The sequence below is a fragment of the Peromyscus californicus genome, unplaced genomic scaffold (assembly GCF_007827085.1).
Source record: "Peromyscus californicus insignis strain IS unplaced genomic scaffold, ASM782708v3 Scaffold_4__1_contigs__length_199733344, whole genome shotgun sequence".
Lineage (NCBI taxonomy): Eukaryota > Metazoa > Chordata > Mammalia > Rodentia > Cricetidae > Peromyscus > Peromyscus californicus.
The window spans coordinates 28,074,305-28,091,458 of record NW_026294562.1 but is presented as its reverse complement, the minus strand read 5'-3'; the positions used below and the strand labels follow the sequence as shown (position 1 = coordinate 28,091,458).

Below are 17,154 nucleotides of genomic sequence, written 5' to 3'. Positions count from 1 at the left end.
CTGTTTGTACCACATCTATACTGCCTACTGAGACTAATGTCTTCAAGTTCTGATCAACACTGTGTAATATTTGACAAGTCTGGCTCCAGGCAGAAATCCTATATGTGATCTTTCAAGTAAAACTACAGACAATTAAAGGGCTTTGATCAGTGGACCTTGTGGGGGAAATTGCCTCCACCACTGAACTTGGTGTACAGTGAGTGCCATAGTTTATGAAGAAGCTGTAGTTCAGGCCTCAGGCAATGCTCTCCATCTTCAGGCCTGGCACGCTCACATGTTACCCTCTGTTCTTTCTTACTGGGTTCTTAGCTGAGGGACTTCCTGCAGAGACTGCCTTATTTGTGGTCTTGGCACTTGCCCTTTCCTCCTCTTTGACCCAGGACTCTCTCACTTCCAGACTCCTTCCCTCAACCCATTTAGACTCTGCCTCTATGCCCTTAAAGAAGTAGGGATTCTGAGTTTGGGGACCTTCAGTGGTTGGGTTACTTTTCCCATCTACACTATATCTGATTCTCACTAGTGCTGTTCTATAGGGGAAATGAAACACTAGTACACTTGTTTGTACAGTTATAGCAGGTGAACAAAGGCTTGGTTGCTTGCACTCTACAGTAAGTGAATGAGGGTTTAATGACTCCTTTCAGTTTGGTTCATCGCCATAACCGACTACCCACCTGGATGTTCAACAGTACTCTGTAAAACTATCATGGACCACACAACGGCTCTAGCCTAACTCTTTGGCCACAATAAGGTATATGCACCCCTGGCACAGTATCAATGATGAACTGTTGTCTGAGATGGGGCAACTCATGGCACCTTCTTTTAAACATGATCAGCATATTTCCAACAGATCAATCAGTTATCACATGACAGTTCCCCAGCCTCTAGTAGGCCTTTGAAAACTCAACTCTAAGCCATGTTTCATAGAGTGTATTAACCATGCACTCTCATGAAGATGTCTAAAGACTCCTTATAGTTCTTTATGGCTCTGACCCTGTGCTGACATAGGGCTTCTACGTTTTTGAAATGAGTAGAAAATAAATCCTGTCACCATTTCTCTCTACCAATCCAATTTCACCAACTATGTGGTGATTGATTGATTGATTGATTGATTGATTGATTCACATGTGTTTTGTGAGATCATAGAAAGGGAATTCACCATTTCCTTTAGGGACCCTATGTGTTTTCTTTTTCTTTTCAATTTGCCAGGTTGTGACTGTTTATTAACTGACCAGATTACAAAAATGCCATGGACAACACCTTAGTTCATCCGTCTAATAATCCTGTTTATTTGGTCTTCCCTGTTGCCAGCATCTCCACCTCCCACAAAATGAGTTGTCTTTCTCTCCGTTCCACTCATAGAGAAGATAATTTGAAAGACTGCAGGAAGTTTTTCGCTTCTTTGAAGCGTTTTCCGACTCTATAGATCTCATGAATTAGATCCTTCATGCAGACAATGCTGTTTTACCAAGACATCGAGCAATCAATGAATTGTCTGTCAAGGCAATTCTCTTCTTACTGATTTTGCCATAGCCACGTTTGTAGATGAGCTCATTTACTGACTTCAGGTTGGGGTTCCCCCATGCAAGTATGGTTCCACAATCCTTAGCATGTTGACTGAAGCCTTGTTGAGCTTAACAAAGGTCCCATTGAAAAGCTGACGAAGATGGAGAAGCTGCAACACCTTGTGGACCTTTGGGCTTTCACCACTGATACCTCGGATTCTGATGACAAACACCAACTCGGTTCTGCAGGCATGTAGATGTTTCCAGCTTTTCTTGCCATCCTAGCTGTCCGAATCTCGGTCCGCACATCTGCCTGTATTCCTTTTGATAGTGCTTTGCCTTTTCATAGATAAGCTTCCTCCTTGCCTTTCACAGTGTCTTCAGGGCAAACTTCTTCCAAAGGGGCTTCAACATCAACTCCGTGAAATTCCTTTGCTTTTTCTTAAGGGTTTCTGGCACAGCAGGAACCTTTGCTTTCTTCCCCAGCATAGCCTCTATGGTTCCAGTCGGGGGCGGGAGGCCGGAGTGGGGGGCTGGAATGTGTCTTCTACTCTTTATTCCAGAAGTTTCTCTCTTAGGGAGCAGGCCTAGTGACTACGCTGAATTCTCCAGGTCCCTCAGGAATTCTACTGATAAAAGTGACTTTTGCATAGAATGTCATTCTCAGTGGCCTTGATGCTAGAGCCTCGTGGGAGACGTTGTTGAAGAGACACGGTCTAGCAAACAAAAATAATCCCAAGGAAACCCCAAAATCTTTGAGTTATTAAAATACCATAAATGGTATGAACTTCCTCTGGAGTGTAGTCAGCTTAACCAGGGGCAACTCTCTTAAAATGGACTCTTTCTCTCCTAGGAGCTATCAGGTGCCACCAGCTTCTCTACTGGGGGTGGGGGTACTTCATGCCAGCTTCTCCTCTCAGTGCTGGGATTTCGTCTGGCTTGAGCTTGCACAGGTCTTGGGTACTCAATCACCATATGCTGTGTGCGCAGATGTGCAGCTGTCCTGTTGTGTGGAAGACACTGTTTCCCTGTAGTCATCCACCAGTTCTGACCCTTCCACTCTTTCTGTCCTCTCTTCTATAGTGATTCAACTCCACTTCAACTCTTCCTGTTGCATCATTCCTTTTAGCCCTTTAGACCACTGCATTCTATTTTTCCTCCTTTGAATGCTCCCCCACTCCTGGGGGATGTCTTTCTGTATGCCATGAATATATGTTGTTCCCATTGGTGAATAAGCTGCTTTGGCCTATGGCAAGACAGCTTAGAGGCAGGCAGGAAATCCAAGGAGAGAGAGACAGGAAAGAGAAAGGTGGAGTCTGGAGAGATACGCCAGTTTCCAACAAAGGAGAAGCAAGATGCCAGCAGACTGGTAACACCACGGTCACATGGCAAAACATAGATTAGTAGAAATGGGTCAATTTAAGATGAAAGAGCTAGCTAGCAAGAAGCCTGCCATACAGTTTGTAGATAACATTAAGCAGGGCTGGGCAGGACCGGAGAAATTTACCACTACACCCCACTTCAAAAGCCCCTTATTAATTTACTGACCTCTATGGGTATTTTAAATGAATACCCTCTATGGTATTCACCCCACCCCCACATCATAGCCCCTTATTAATTTACTGACCTCTATGGGTATTCCAAATGAATACCCTCTATGGTATTCACAAATAAGAGAAACTATATGACGTTTATCTTTCTGGATCTTAGTTACCTCCATCTGGATGAGTACTTATAGCTCTACACATTTACCCCACCCCCACATCAAAGCCCCTTATTAATTTACTGACCTCTATGGGTATTCCAAATGAATACCCTCTATGGTATTCACAAATAAGAGAAACTATATGATGTTTGTCTTTCTGGATCTTAGTTACCTCCATCTGGATGAGTACTTATAGCTCTACACATTTACCTGCAAGTTTCTTAATTTCATTTTTCTTAGCAGTTGAGCAATATTCCATTAAATATATCACACTTTCATTATTCATTCACTAGTTGATGGACATCTATCCACTGTTTCCATTTCCTGGTTATTGTGAATAGGGGAGCAATGTACATGGATGAGGAGGTTTCTCTATAGTGGAATATAGAGTCCTTTGGGTATATGCCCAAGAACAGTATAGTTGGATCATGTAGTGCATCTATTTCTAGCTTTTTGAGGAACCTCTGCACTGATTTCCACAGTGGCTATACCAGTTTACACTCCAACCAACAGTGAGTGTTCCATTTTCCAACATCCACACCAGTGCCTATCATCATTGGTTTTTTTTTTTTTTTTAAATTTGAGCAATTCTGGCTGCAGTAAGATGAAATCTCAAAGTAGTTCAAATTTATATCACCCTGATGGTTAAGGGTATCAAGCATTTTAAGAAATGTTTCTCAGTCTGTATTACATCTTTTGAGATCTCTGTTTAGTTCTATGTTTCGTATTTAATTGGGTTGTTTTCTTATGGTTGGTGTTTTTATTATTTGTATACTCTAGATATTAACCCATGTCATATGTATAACTAGTAAAGATTTTTTTTTACATTCAGTATGCTGCCTCATGGTGTCTTTGCTGCATAGAAGCTTTTTAGTTTCATAGAGTCCCATTTATGATAGTGAAAGTATCATTTCAGAAGAAAACAAGATTTGATTTATCCAGACAGGTTTTTAAGTTGGGTCTTGGATGACAGGTTGGTCTGAAGACTTTTTTCAATGTCTATGCTGTGAGAATAGTTGCACCCCAAAATGTCCTATCTCTCTCTCTCCTATACGTCAATAATTCCTAGTTCAATCAGCATTTGGAAAGTGATGCTTAATGCCCCTAAGTCATGCTGTTGAAAGCGCCTTCTCAATCTACTATATTAAAACCCATGACTAAATAAGTCAGGAGCCAAGTTTATGAAAGTACAGAGAGATAAGCAAGACACACCTCAGGAACTGTACGTGCAGACGTGCTTGGCTGCAGGCCCAAGGAGATCTCAGCCTACGCAGTAGCAGCCTGGGATGCTTACGCTTGGCCTGCATTTTGTTTTGTTTTGTAGACTTTTCCTTATTTGGGTCTTTTTCCTGTTTTCTGAAGAGATCAGTTTCTTCCCCGAGGTTTTCATCTGTTCTTTGTCTCAACTGTCAAGAAGCTGCATAATGCTCTCCTGGCTTGATCCTAGTGGAGTGTAATATAACCAGGGACAACCATTGGCTCCAGTGTGATGAAAAAGTTCTGCCCTCCCTGAGGAGAGCCTGTGCACATCAGTAGCCCCCTTTTAGAGACTGTTTTTCTCCTGTCTCCATCTGGTCTCAGAGAGTCAACTCAAGAAACCTTACTTTCTGTTTCCCATGCTACTGTGGGGGAAAAAAATACAGGAAGAGATGAGATTTGACTTGAGAAAAGGACCATCTCTCCTTTATCTCATTCATGCCCAGTGCCTCATACCTGGCCTGATTTAAAAAAAAAAAAAAAAAACACAGTGAAATAAAGATAAGCAAAGTGAGTGAGAGTTACTACCCAAGGATGGAAATTCTAGAAAATGGGAATTTTCTCTGTAACTTTGCTAAAGCTGACCATGCAGGGTCAATCCCATTGGCCAAATACTTCAACCCCCTTTTTTCACCCAAAAGCCAACTGCCCTGATTCCAGGGGACCAGATTTTAGTCATATTCCCAACCACATTTGAGTTATATTCCCAAAGGAAACAATCTCAAATGTTAAAATCCTACAAGTAGAAGTCTTGAAAAAATAAAATTAAACAATTTAAAAATACATTTATTTGTATGTTAAAATGGAAACTATTTGAAAAAACATATGGAAGCATGACAGAACACTTCAAAGGCAACTACGTTATAAACTAGATATCATTAACATGTATTTTTGTAAGGATAAAAAATGCTCAAAAAGCTGTGTGGTATAGGAGCCAAATTGTTATACAAAAGTGGTAACAAAGTAGTCCTTTTTAGATAATAGAGTAAATTTATTATTATTTAATTTTTTCATACAATATAATTTGATATTCTGGATCATCTTGTTGGAGGGTTTTTATTTCTAAATTTATTTTTATATATTCTAGATACTTACTGTTGATAGTGCCTGTTGAATTCTCATTTTGTACTGATATTTATAAAATATTCTGCATAGGTATTTTACTGTTTTCCAAATGGCTTGTGTATTTCTCAAATAATTAATACTTTTTAACTTTTGTCTTTAATTATCCTAAGCATATTTATCTTGTATTTTACTTTTGAAATTTTCCATAATTTAATTTCTATGGGAGCTCTAAGCACTGTCTGGTACCTGAATACTCTAATGTGTTACATTTTTTTTCCTGAAGTATTTTGAAATCTTTCTCCATCTTTTCTAGGCAGTTTTGTTTTCCTCAAGGTACATTTGTGGGAGTGAAATCTCAGAATGATTTGCATTTATTTCCTCCAGAGCCTTCATGATATTCTGCCATCTTCTATGAAATTTGATATTAGTGATTTTCAGTTCATCACTCACATATACCTGCTCAAAGAACAGTGAAGGAATATATTTCAAAAATAAGGATTTAATTTAATTAGGTTCAGCTTCCCTTGCACAACCTGACTACATAGATATGGTCTGTGTTTTACTTTATTTTATTTAGCTTTGTTTGCTTGGCTTTGTCCAAGAGATACCATAAAACTATGCCTAATGATTTTTGCTCTTTTTTTTTTTTCTGGAGCTGAGGACCGAACCCAGGGCCTTGTGCTTGCTAGGCAAGCGCTCTACCATTGAGCTAAATCCCCAACCCCGATTTTTGCTCTTATTAGCTGAAAATAATAACAAATTTTAATACTGATTGTAGAGCTACTGATTAAGTCAGTGTTGGCTCTAGTTCCCCTACATCAGGGGTTCTCAACCTTCCTCATGCTGTGACCCTTTAATACAGTTCCTCAGGTTGTGGTGACCCCAACCCCAACCGTAAAATTATTTTGTTGCTACTTCATAACTGTAATTTTGCTACTATTATGAATCATAATGTAAATTAAATATCTAATACGCAGGATATCTGATATGTAACCCTAAAAGAGGTCTTGACTCACAGGTTGAAAACCATTGTCCTGGAAGGTTGTGTGTGTGTGTGTGTGTGTGTGTGTGTGTGTGTGTGTGTGTGTATGTGTCTGTGTGCATGTTGTTTTGTTTTTTGTACAACAAACACACACACACACACACACACACACACACACACACACACACACACACAAGTAAGCATGTATGCACACACAGGATTCTGTAGGATAATTATCTTACATCCTATGACCTTCACTGGCGAATACAAATTGGCATGGAATAGATACTTACAGTATTAGAGTACCCCACTCCTGTTCTCTCTTGCATTTCCATATCTAATCACTTGAATCAAGTAGCAGGACCACAGTCTATTCTTCTTTCCTCGAATTTGTTTCTGGTGATTTCTTTTCTCATCAAGAATCTATTCCTACTGCAGCTAATCTCCTGCCAGTCTCAGCAAAGTCAGGTCTTTAAACTCTGAAGATACAAACTTTGAAACCCTTTTTTTCATTATTATTATTTATTTATGTCTGTATGAGTGTTTTGCCTGCATTCCTGTGTATGCATCATGTGTGTGCCTGGTGCTTGTGGAGGTTGAAGACGGTCCTTGGAATTGGAATTACCAAAGGCTGTGAGCTACCCTGTGGTGCTGGGAGTTGGACCCAGATCCTCTGCAAGAGCAGGAAGTACTCTTGGCAGCCACTCTACTCTCCATCCTTGAATTAGGAATTTTTAAGGAAAAAATGAAATTTTAAGTATGAATTAATATCGAAAGTATCAATGTTTCTCTAGAAAATTCCAAAGGACAATCTATCTGGCCAGGTGTCCTGTGTATTTCTGCTGGGTTCAGAGTTTGGGGTGTGATTCACACTTAACAGATGGCCATTCTCAACCCTTTGCTCTACCAAAAATTAACTAAGAGAATATAAGATCACATAAATCAAAAGGTCCTCATTCATTTTCATCTTTGACATGGGAAAGTTGAAGCAGCTGGAGATCTGTAATTTGCCCATGGTCATGTGGTTGGTAATTTCCAAGGCAGGATTTGAACCTGAGTCTGTAAGGTCCAGAATGTGTGCTCTCAATCCTTTTGCTATGCTTCTATCCTGGGCTGTCATTTTACTTTAGAGTTGCTAGGTTAAATCTCCAGGGAAGAAGAAGAAAATAGCTTATGACTACAGCATTTGCATGTGGAATACAAAAACATCCACATGAGCATTATAAACGCAACCTATAAGCCGTGTTGGAAAATATCCAACTAGCTGCGAGGAACTGACTTCTGCTATACAGAGAGACATTAGGGAAACCTTGTTAAATGTCCAAATTGGAACCTAAAAGTCTGCTTAATGTATCTATGTTGAACATGCAAAATTCAAAACTGAGAGAATAAACTACAGTTTTCAAAGGAATAGATTCCTATGAAGCATACACTGCTGTCATAAGAAAGCCACAGGGCACTGGTAGACTTACACACTACTTAATTCAACACAGCATTTCAACTCCATGTGGCATCATATGCATGGTTGCCTCAGGTAGAGTTGAGTAACAGGTTGAGCATAGAGCTAGATCGCATTCTTCTGGAAACATCTTTTGCCATTAACATAGATCAAAGCACTGCATTTGGAAACATAACATACAAAATAAACAGACATGCATGCTATACAAGGATTTGCATTCATAGTAAATTCACTGACCGCAGCAGTTCTGGGCACTGCGTTGGATCCAAGAATGTGTTGGTAGCAATCACAGAAGCAAGACAGAGGGCATTTAAAGGAAGATGAGCTGCAGTTTGGATGATAATGGACCATATCCAGGTAACATCTGAGCCTTGAAGGGATGGATATTTGGAAAGGAACTCTCAGGATCTGAGTCTAGGCATTCAAAAAAAAGCAAATAAAAAGAGTGTGGTCATTTAAGCACCGGACCTGAACTTCAACTTGATGTGTGCATTTCAAAGACTTTATTTTTGTAACCAACCTAGCAAATACATCTCAATGAGTCTGACAAATCTTATTCATTCATTAAATTCTTTTTACTGTGTCAGAAACAGTGCTCTTGTCTTCAAATTAGAGAAGAAGGCCCATCTCCCAACATCACTCGAATTGACTTCTTTAATGAGATGATAATCACATTGTTAATTATATACATTCATGTAAATACACAATTTAAAATTTTCCGGACTTGAAAATAAAGCTATTTCTGTAAGAAAATACTTTTTAACGATTCCCAAAGGAATCTACTTTCAAGTTTAAATATACTGGTGCAGAATAAAGAACAATGGGGCATGGAAGACAAAGGAAGCCAAATGTCTGGGGTGGAGGAAAAGGAAAATGAGTCAGCTGAAATTACTGAAATAACCTGAGGTGAGCTTTGGTGTGGAAAGAGCAGCCCTTAGGAACAGGAAGAAATACCTAGTATCAAGATAAAGGCGATCTACAAAGAAGAGTACTATCAAGAAAAGTGAAGAGCCAAATCAAAGGAAAGAGGGGGAGGTGCTATTCCAGGAGCTTCCAAGCTTGGATGACCTTAGAATGTGATTTGTCACATGGAAAATTAAGACTAAATGTTTGCCAGGCAGTGGTTGTGCACACCTTTAATCCCAGCACTCAGGAGGCAGAGGCAGGCGAATTTCTTGAGTTCGAGGCCAGCCTGGTCTACAGAGTGAGTTCCAGGTCAACCAGGACTACGCGGAGAAACCCTGTCTCAAAAAATCAAACCAAACAAAAGACTAGACATATGCACCCACTGTGACAGCACTCACAGCCACACTGACTTGATCATTTCTCTCCTGATGACCCCCTCATCACCACTAGTCTTACAAGCAGCCACACATCTTAGGAACGGAACACTGTGGAGAAGCAATGCGTCAGGGAAGACGAAAGGAAGGAAGATTCAAAGGGGAAACATTTCAGTTTACCAGAGCTGGAGTTGAAGTTCAAGACAAAAGAGAAGCATAAACCAAGGACTGGAGTTGATCTCTAGAAGCTTCTGTAGGCTGGGAAACTAACCGACAACCAGAAAAACAAAGGTGGACCCCAGTCTAAAACACAAGGAACTCCACTGCCTACCACCCATATAGACAGGAAAATGGATCTTTCCCTAGAACCTCTGAGAGGAATGCAGGCATCTTGCCAGTGCTTTGCTTTCAGGTGAAACTATGCCACACCACAGACCTGTGAAATAATTAATGCACTAGGTTGTTTTAAGCCTAAGTTTGTAAGGGTTTGTTACAACATGTACAGAAAAATACGGAGCATACTTTTATTATATAAGGCAGTGAGACAGGGTTTTACGTAGCCCAGGCTGGCCTTGAACTCCCAATCTTACTGTTTTGTAAATGCTGGGGTTGCTGGTGTATGTCATCACAGTCTGCCACATTCTTATTCCAAGACTCGCAGTTTAATTAGGATATGACAGGGGATAAAGAAAGTTATACTTTTTGTCTGAGGCATTAAGTTGCTTTAACAATAGCATTCTACAATTAGATGCTGCTGATTAGATTTCTGGGCAGGTTCTTGACTATGTTAGGCTTACACAAGCAAGCAAATGTGGAGGTTGAAGTTGAAAGCATATTTTAAATATAAAAACTGGTGCAATTCTTTCAAAATAGTCTTTGTGTGGGAGTTGATAATATAGCTTGGTCAGTAGAGTGTTTGCCTAGCATGCAGAGAGCCCTGAGTTGATCCCTAGTCCTTCACAAACTGGGCATGGTGGCACACACCTACAATCCCAGCACTAAGGAGATAGAGGCTGGATGATCAGAAGTTAAAGATCACCCTCCAAAACATGAGGCTTTTTTTTAAGTGTGTGTGTGTGTGTGTGTGTGTATACCTCAAAGGAGACTATAAGGGAGTTGATTTTCTCCAACTGTGTGGATCCAGAGGAACAAACTCAGGTTTTCAGGCTTAGCTACAGGTAACTTTACTGGGCCATCTCACCAGACCGTGCACAGGGTTGTTTAAGGCCAGATTGGAACATGAAATACTGTTTCAAAAAGAAAATTACTATTTTCACACAGTTCTAATATAGAAACTGTTAAATAACTTTATTAGACAATACAGATTTATAAAACTTGCTAGTGAACTCTCATACTTTTCTATGAACTGACACATTTCCAAATTTTATTTATTAATCACATCAATTTCCTCATTTGGTCTTAACCACCAAGACATGCTCACACCTTTGTCATGGGTATTACACATTCGTAAATCAATGTTAAATTGCAGTTTTGTGCTCCCCTAAGAAGTGGAAATTCAGTAGAGAAGAACATTTCCTTACAGATCTGAGGGAACATTCTCAAGAGTTATATGACTTCCTGGTACTGCTAATGACTATCACTGGCCATGTATAGCTCAAGTGCAGTCATGAAGTGTGGCTTTTCCTACTCATTAAAGGTAACAGCATCCGTTACAAGACCTGTACTTTATAATCCCAGTGATGCATCATTAATGATCCTGTGCCAAATGGCCTTTTAGGGAGCTTAAATTTAGACACTTACTATTCAGTGGGCTATAATGACTTATCTAGTGTCTATTATGGACCGGGTACTAAGCTAAATGCTGAAGGAACAGACAAATTCCCCTGAATATGGGCCAGCCTTAGAGACTCAGACTCTGAGAATGTGACATCAAGAAGGCTTCTTGACTTCCAAGGTCAGGCATAAAGGAAAATGTGGCTTCAGTTGATTTTCTAACTTCTTGGGAAGTTTGCCACCATCCTGTAGACAATCCAAGCAAGCTTCCTAGGACACGGATTACAGCAGAGGAGGAAGCAGTGGAGACTTAGAAGGACAGACAGAAAATGGCCAACAACAACACATGTAGTTCTATAAATTCCAATCAATGTGACAAATACAAGTAAAAGAAAACTTGTACAATACAGAGTCAAAACCAAATATTTCCCCATATTTAGTGAAGATGATAAATCTTGGTTTTTCTTTCTCCTTTTCTTCAAAACACCATGTTCATAAAAGTGTAAAGAATCATAATAAAGATTACAAACATCTAAGAGTAAAGTACCCATATAATGAGTGTTCTGACCAACATACGCAGCACTGCTGACATTCCATATCCCCTAGCCACTGCCCACTTCTTGGGTGCTGTTGTCCGTGCTTGTGGTATGGTGGTTTGAATAAGAACCACCCCATAGGCTCATATATTTGAATGCTTAGGGAGTGGCACTATTTGAAAGGATTAGGAGGCATGGTCTTGTTGGAGTAGGTATGGTCTTATTGGAGGAAATGTTTCATTAGGGGTGGGCTCTAAGTTTTAAAAGGTGATGCCTCTTTTAAAAGAGACACTTTAAAAGGTGTCTCTCTCTTCTTGCTGCCTGTAGATCCAGATGTAGAGTTCTCAACTACCTCTCTTAGTACCATGCTTGTCTTAGTTTCACCATGCTTCTTGCCATGATGATAATGGACTAAATCTCTGAAACTGTAAGCAAGCCCCAATTAAATGTTTCCTTTTATGAGAGTTGCCTGCCGTGGTCATGACGTACGTCTCTTCACAGCAATAGAAGACCAGCTAAGACACACCATATGTTGATTTTGCCTGCTTTGGAAGTTTTTACCAAGTGAGTCATAGAACATGAGCTCTTTCCTGTCTTGCTTGTTTTGCTCAGCACTACTTTGGAGAATTGTCATTTTAGACTATGTAGTTAATGCCTGTTCTCTCTGTGTGTGTGAGTGTGTTGCATTTATTGAATATCAGTTTTTCCATGTCACATACAATACAGATTCTTGAACAACTAGAAATTGCCACTTGCCAAGCAAATAGGTGAGGCTTTCCTGTGAACAAAATAACAATAGGAATATATGGGATTGAGATGTGAAAAGCAGTAGAACTTGTAGATGCCCCCAAGAAGTTGGCAAGCTAGGCCATCTAGCATGTGAGGCTAGGGTAGTGAGACCTGAATCTGGAAAAGCAGGCAAGGTCCAGATTCTGAGAATCCTCTGTAAAGTGTGAGGATGGCCTTCAGAGAGGATTGTAGATAGGAGACTGGCTGGAATTGATAGGAACTTTCACCGCATGGCAGGGGTTAAAGGCAGGTTAGAATAGGATTCAGAAGACGGGACGGTTATTCAGTGCCTTTCCTCTATCATCCCACATATGTCATTATTAATGCAGGAGTATTTAAGTGCTGGAATTTTCTTAATCCTTGGAAACATTGTCTCTAGAAGAGCTGCATGGTTTTGCCCTCGGTTTTTGAAAAGCTTAGATTCTAAGCTGTCAGCTCTCCAGTGCAGCAGTCAGCAAACACCACAGCAGCCTCAAGGCACAGATGTGGAAGTTTCAATACCGTCTTGCTTGATTTTAATGAAATCTGGCTCCCTTGTCTATAATTTTATTAACCCATAAAGGAAGGTTCTTTTCTTTATCAAAACTGTGCTCAGACCAGACTCATGTTTTCAATTTTCACGAATAGCTTTCACAAACAGAAAATTAACAAAATCAATGTACAATAAAATTGGTTTGCAATCATTCATGTCTTTCTATTTTTGTCTCTTTTTTTTATTCCTGGAGATTTATACATGTATATAATGAATTTTAGACATTTCACCCCATCTCTTCTCTCATCCCCCTCCCTCTCTTGATGAAGTCCCCTCTTTCCACAAACCCCCTCCTTCTTTCATGTCTCCTTTCCTTTTTTATCTATTTTTGGTGGCATTATAAGTTTTCTTTTACCTCTCAGGGTAATGTAATACACAATTGAAGGTATGCAACCCATTGAGTTTAGTGTTTAGTTAGAGTTGCTGACACAGTGTGGGTGGGAGGATATTTCCTGGAGCATGGGTAACTTATTAGTGCTGCACCACAGAAGACAATCACACACACACACACACACACACACACACACACACACACACACACACACACACACGGGGGGACATGGAGAGAGGGAGAGGTACTTTTTGAAAGTGAAGACACAGTGCTGGTAAGTCCTGACCCATCCATCATAAGAGGTGGTCACTTCCCTTTATAGAAACAGCAAGATCCCAGTGGGGACAGCCAAAGTTGAGCACAGAAGCTTTGAAAGTCACACAGAGGAAGTACTTCCTGTGATAATTTTGCTATAGTTTCAAGAGAGAGGGTACTCCTGCTGGGTCTATTACATTTATTTTTACTTTGTTGGAAAGTGACACTAATACGAAGATTCATCTGTCAGTAGTAGAATATCAGTGTCATACCTCACACCTATATGTGCTAAGTTGGAGGAAGTGTTTAGTGAGATATGACCGAATAATGAACATGAAACATGACAGTGAGAGATAGGAAGAGGAAGGGGAGAAGAGGAGGGGGGAGGAGTGGATATAAAGTAACACCAGCTGAGCAAGTACATAGAGAGCATCTTTCCAAATCAGGAAAGTGCTATTTGTAGGAATAAAAGGAGTTAGTGAAATGTTGCAGTCAATGCTAAACATGAGATTCCCAATACGCTGTAGAGAGGTAGCAAGTCAGTAAGTACAGTCAATTCAGGCAACAGAAAACAATTAGCTTTGGGTGGTACAGACTGCACACAAGTGATATACAAATTCAAGCTGACTTCCCTTGGTATAAAGTAATTTCAGGACCATGTAGAGCATGGAGTCTACCATTAGCCAGAGATCATGGCTTATTAAGAGTTATATTGGAATCCAGTACTTAGAAGCTATAATATTTAGCATTGAGATCGGATTATACCTGAAGCTATAGCAATTCACCAGGCTCTGATACACAGCAAGGAAGTCTAGACCAACAATTAATATTTCAGCATGCTGGTTAGAGAGATTAAGACAAGAAGATTATTTTTAAGTTTAATTACTTGTCTAGCTATGTAAAAAAGATATGTAGGAGAAAACTAAAACATGGATACAGTGTCTTATTTTTCTCATATAAATTGAATTATCAAATATTAACCCATGCACAATGGCTTATAAATGTTCAATACAAGAAATCAATGAGTGTGAAATAATCAGCAAAATTGGCTCTAAGAACTGTAGGGTTTAATTATTAGAATGTGTGGAGGTGTGGAGGGGTATAAATGGGTGTTATATTCATCTATTGGTGATAGATGGATATGTTCAGCCATTGTATTCTGGGAACTTTACTGGGATTTTAATGATACCTATGCTACTAAAACAAATAGCCCATGCTGAGGCTCAGAAACAGAGTTGTACTCAAACTCAAGGGTCTAGTGTGTCTATAACTACAAACAATTTGATTTGATCAATAGGAGCAAGTTCCAGTGTATTTATTAGCATTTTATGGCTTAATAGAAAATTATAGATTCCATAGCTTAAATACAGTACAGGTTTGTTATCTTACAGTTCTAGATATTAGGAATCCAAAAAAGATCTGACCAGGCTAAAATGAAAGCATAGGTGAGGTTTCATTCTTCCTAACAGATTTAAGAAGCAGCTTGTACACAGACGTTTTCCAGTTTCTGGAGGCTGCCTGTATTTCGCGGATTATTATTTCTTCCTCCAGGACTCATTTCACTGTGCCTCTGTTTCCATCGTTGCCCCTCCTTCTTCTTGTCAGGTCCCGCTCACTTATATGCATATATGTGGTACTGGGTCTCATTCTAGAAAAAGGACTCTACTGCTGAGCTACATCCCCAGTCCTTTAAAAAATTTATACTTTAAAACACGACTGTATAGACCAGGTTAGCCTTGAACTCATGATCCTTCTGCCTCAGCCTTCTGAGTGCTGGTTTGACAAGCGTGTGCCGCCACATCAGGATCTTCTCCTTTAAAGACCTGGTGGTTGTACTGGGCCTGCCTGTCAATTTCACTCTTCTCTCTTTAAGTGATTCATTTAATCAGATCTACATAGCCCTTTTGCCATGGAAAATGACATACGCACAGGTGCTGGGTACTAGGCATAGACATTTTGGAGAAGTTACTTTACCTAGCCCTAAATCACCAGCCCTAATGCCCAGGAGGATGCTAAGGATGAATATGCAACAGGCCTCCTTCTTTACAGTGGCTACTTTGTTGTTACTCTGTTTCTGATGTGTAAATTAGTACTAGAAATTATCAACAGAGAGGAGAGTACTGTGTCCTAAAACACACACCTGCACCAACCTCCAGTTCTTAACCACAGCAAATTCAAATTGTCCTGTGACATGGGAGTTCTGAAATTTGAAGCAGCAAAGAACCCCAGTGAGTGGGAAACTGAAACACACTGAGGCTTTAGGAAACGGTGTAGACGGGTCTAAAGTGAGCGGCCACCAGAAGGAATTAGACCACGTTAACAAGTACACCAGGCACTTAATTTCACTTCTTCTTTTAATGTCAGTTTCATTTACTTTCCTCATCATTTTCAAATGCAAGTTGTTATTTTGGTCCTTTGAATGAAGAAATCGTCTATGTGCCTTCCACTGTGGCGGGAAGTGGTAACATTTCTCCATGACTTCATAGTCACAACTAAGTCTATCGTTCATTTAAAAAAAAAAAAAAAGCCATATTGCAAGCTAACAGTGCTGGGAACAGAGAATGGAAAAATTAGAAATACTAGTCCATCGTCTCACGAGCTGACAGGTCTTATGCCCCTTACATGAGGAGGGTATATTATCCTCTACTTCCAGGCAAGGGAATAAAGTCTCAACAGGGTTAAAAAATGAACAGCCAAGAAACAGCAGAAGGAGAATTCAAACACAGGTCCATAAAAGACTAAGGTACATCTTTACTCAATATCACATAACTTACTTTGGATTCAGATACTTTTGTAAAATATATCTCAACCTTTTACTCAACTTTTATCAAATGTTAATATTTATTAAAATCAAAGTCGGTGAACTTGCAAAAAAAAAATCCACAAGTCTCCTTTTTCACAAAGTCCCTGCAACTCTCAAGACTTGCCTCTCAGGCTAGCTAACAGGGAAATACCCTAGGAGAGACACATGGATGACCCTGGGAAGGAGAAGTGGTTGAGATCTACATGAGCGGACTGGGTGTGGGGGGTGGCAGAGGGCGAGGAGTGGGGGGGTGAGAACATAGGGAAATCAGAGGGTCAAGCTGGAACAGGGACAGAGTGAGAGGGCAGGGAGGAAGATACCATGATAGATGAGGACATCATGGGAATAGGAAGAGGCAGGGTGCTGGGGAGGCTCTCAGGAATCCACAAAGTTGACCCCACCTTGGTCTGCTGGCAGTGGTCCAGAGGGTGCCTGGACCAGTCTACTCTGGTGACCAGTCTAGCAAATAACCTAGCTGTCATCATAGAGCCTTTGTCCAGTGACAGATGGAGGCAGATACAGAGATCCATGGCCAGGCACCAGGCTGAGCTCTGGGAATCCAAATGATGAGAGAGAGGAGAGATACTGCAGGCGAGGGATGTCAAGATCACGATGGGAGGACATGCAGAGATGACCGGCCACACTAGTGGAAGCCCATGAACTGTGGACTGTTGACTGTGGAGCCCCCATGGGACTGGACTAGGCCCTCTGGATATGGAAGATGGTTGTTTGGCTCGAACTGTTTGGGGGGCACCCAGACAAGGGGATCAGGATCTGTCCCTGGTCTATGGTCAGGCTTCCAGAATCCGGTGCCTGTGGTGTGACACCTTGCACAGCCTTGGTGCAGTGGGAAGGGGCTTGGACCTGCTTAGGCTCAGTGTGCTGGGCTCTGCTGACTCCCCGTGGGAGACCTCGATTTGGATG

General features: G+C 40.5%; 1 pseudogene; it reads right to left on the bottom strand.

The window, feature by feature from the left end:
• Nucleotides 1-1,239: 1,239 nt before the first annotated feature.
• LOC128095317 (60S ribosomal protein L7-like) lies at nt 1,240-15,903 on the bottom strand (annotated as a pseudogene).
• Nucleotides 15,904-17,154: the final 1,251 nt, after the last annotated feature.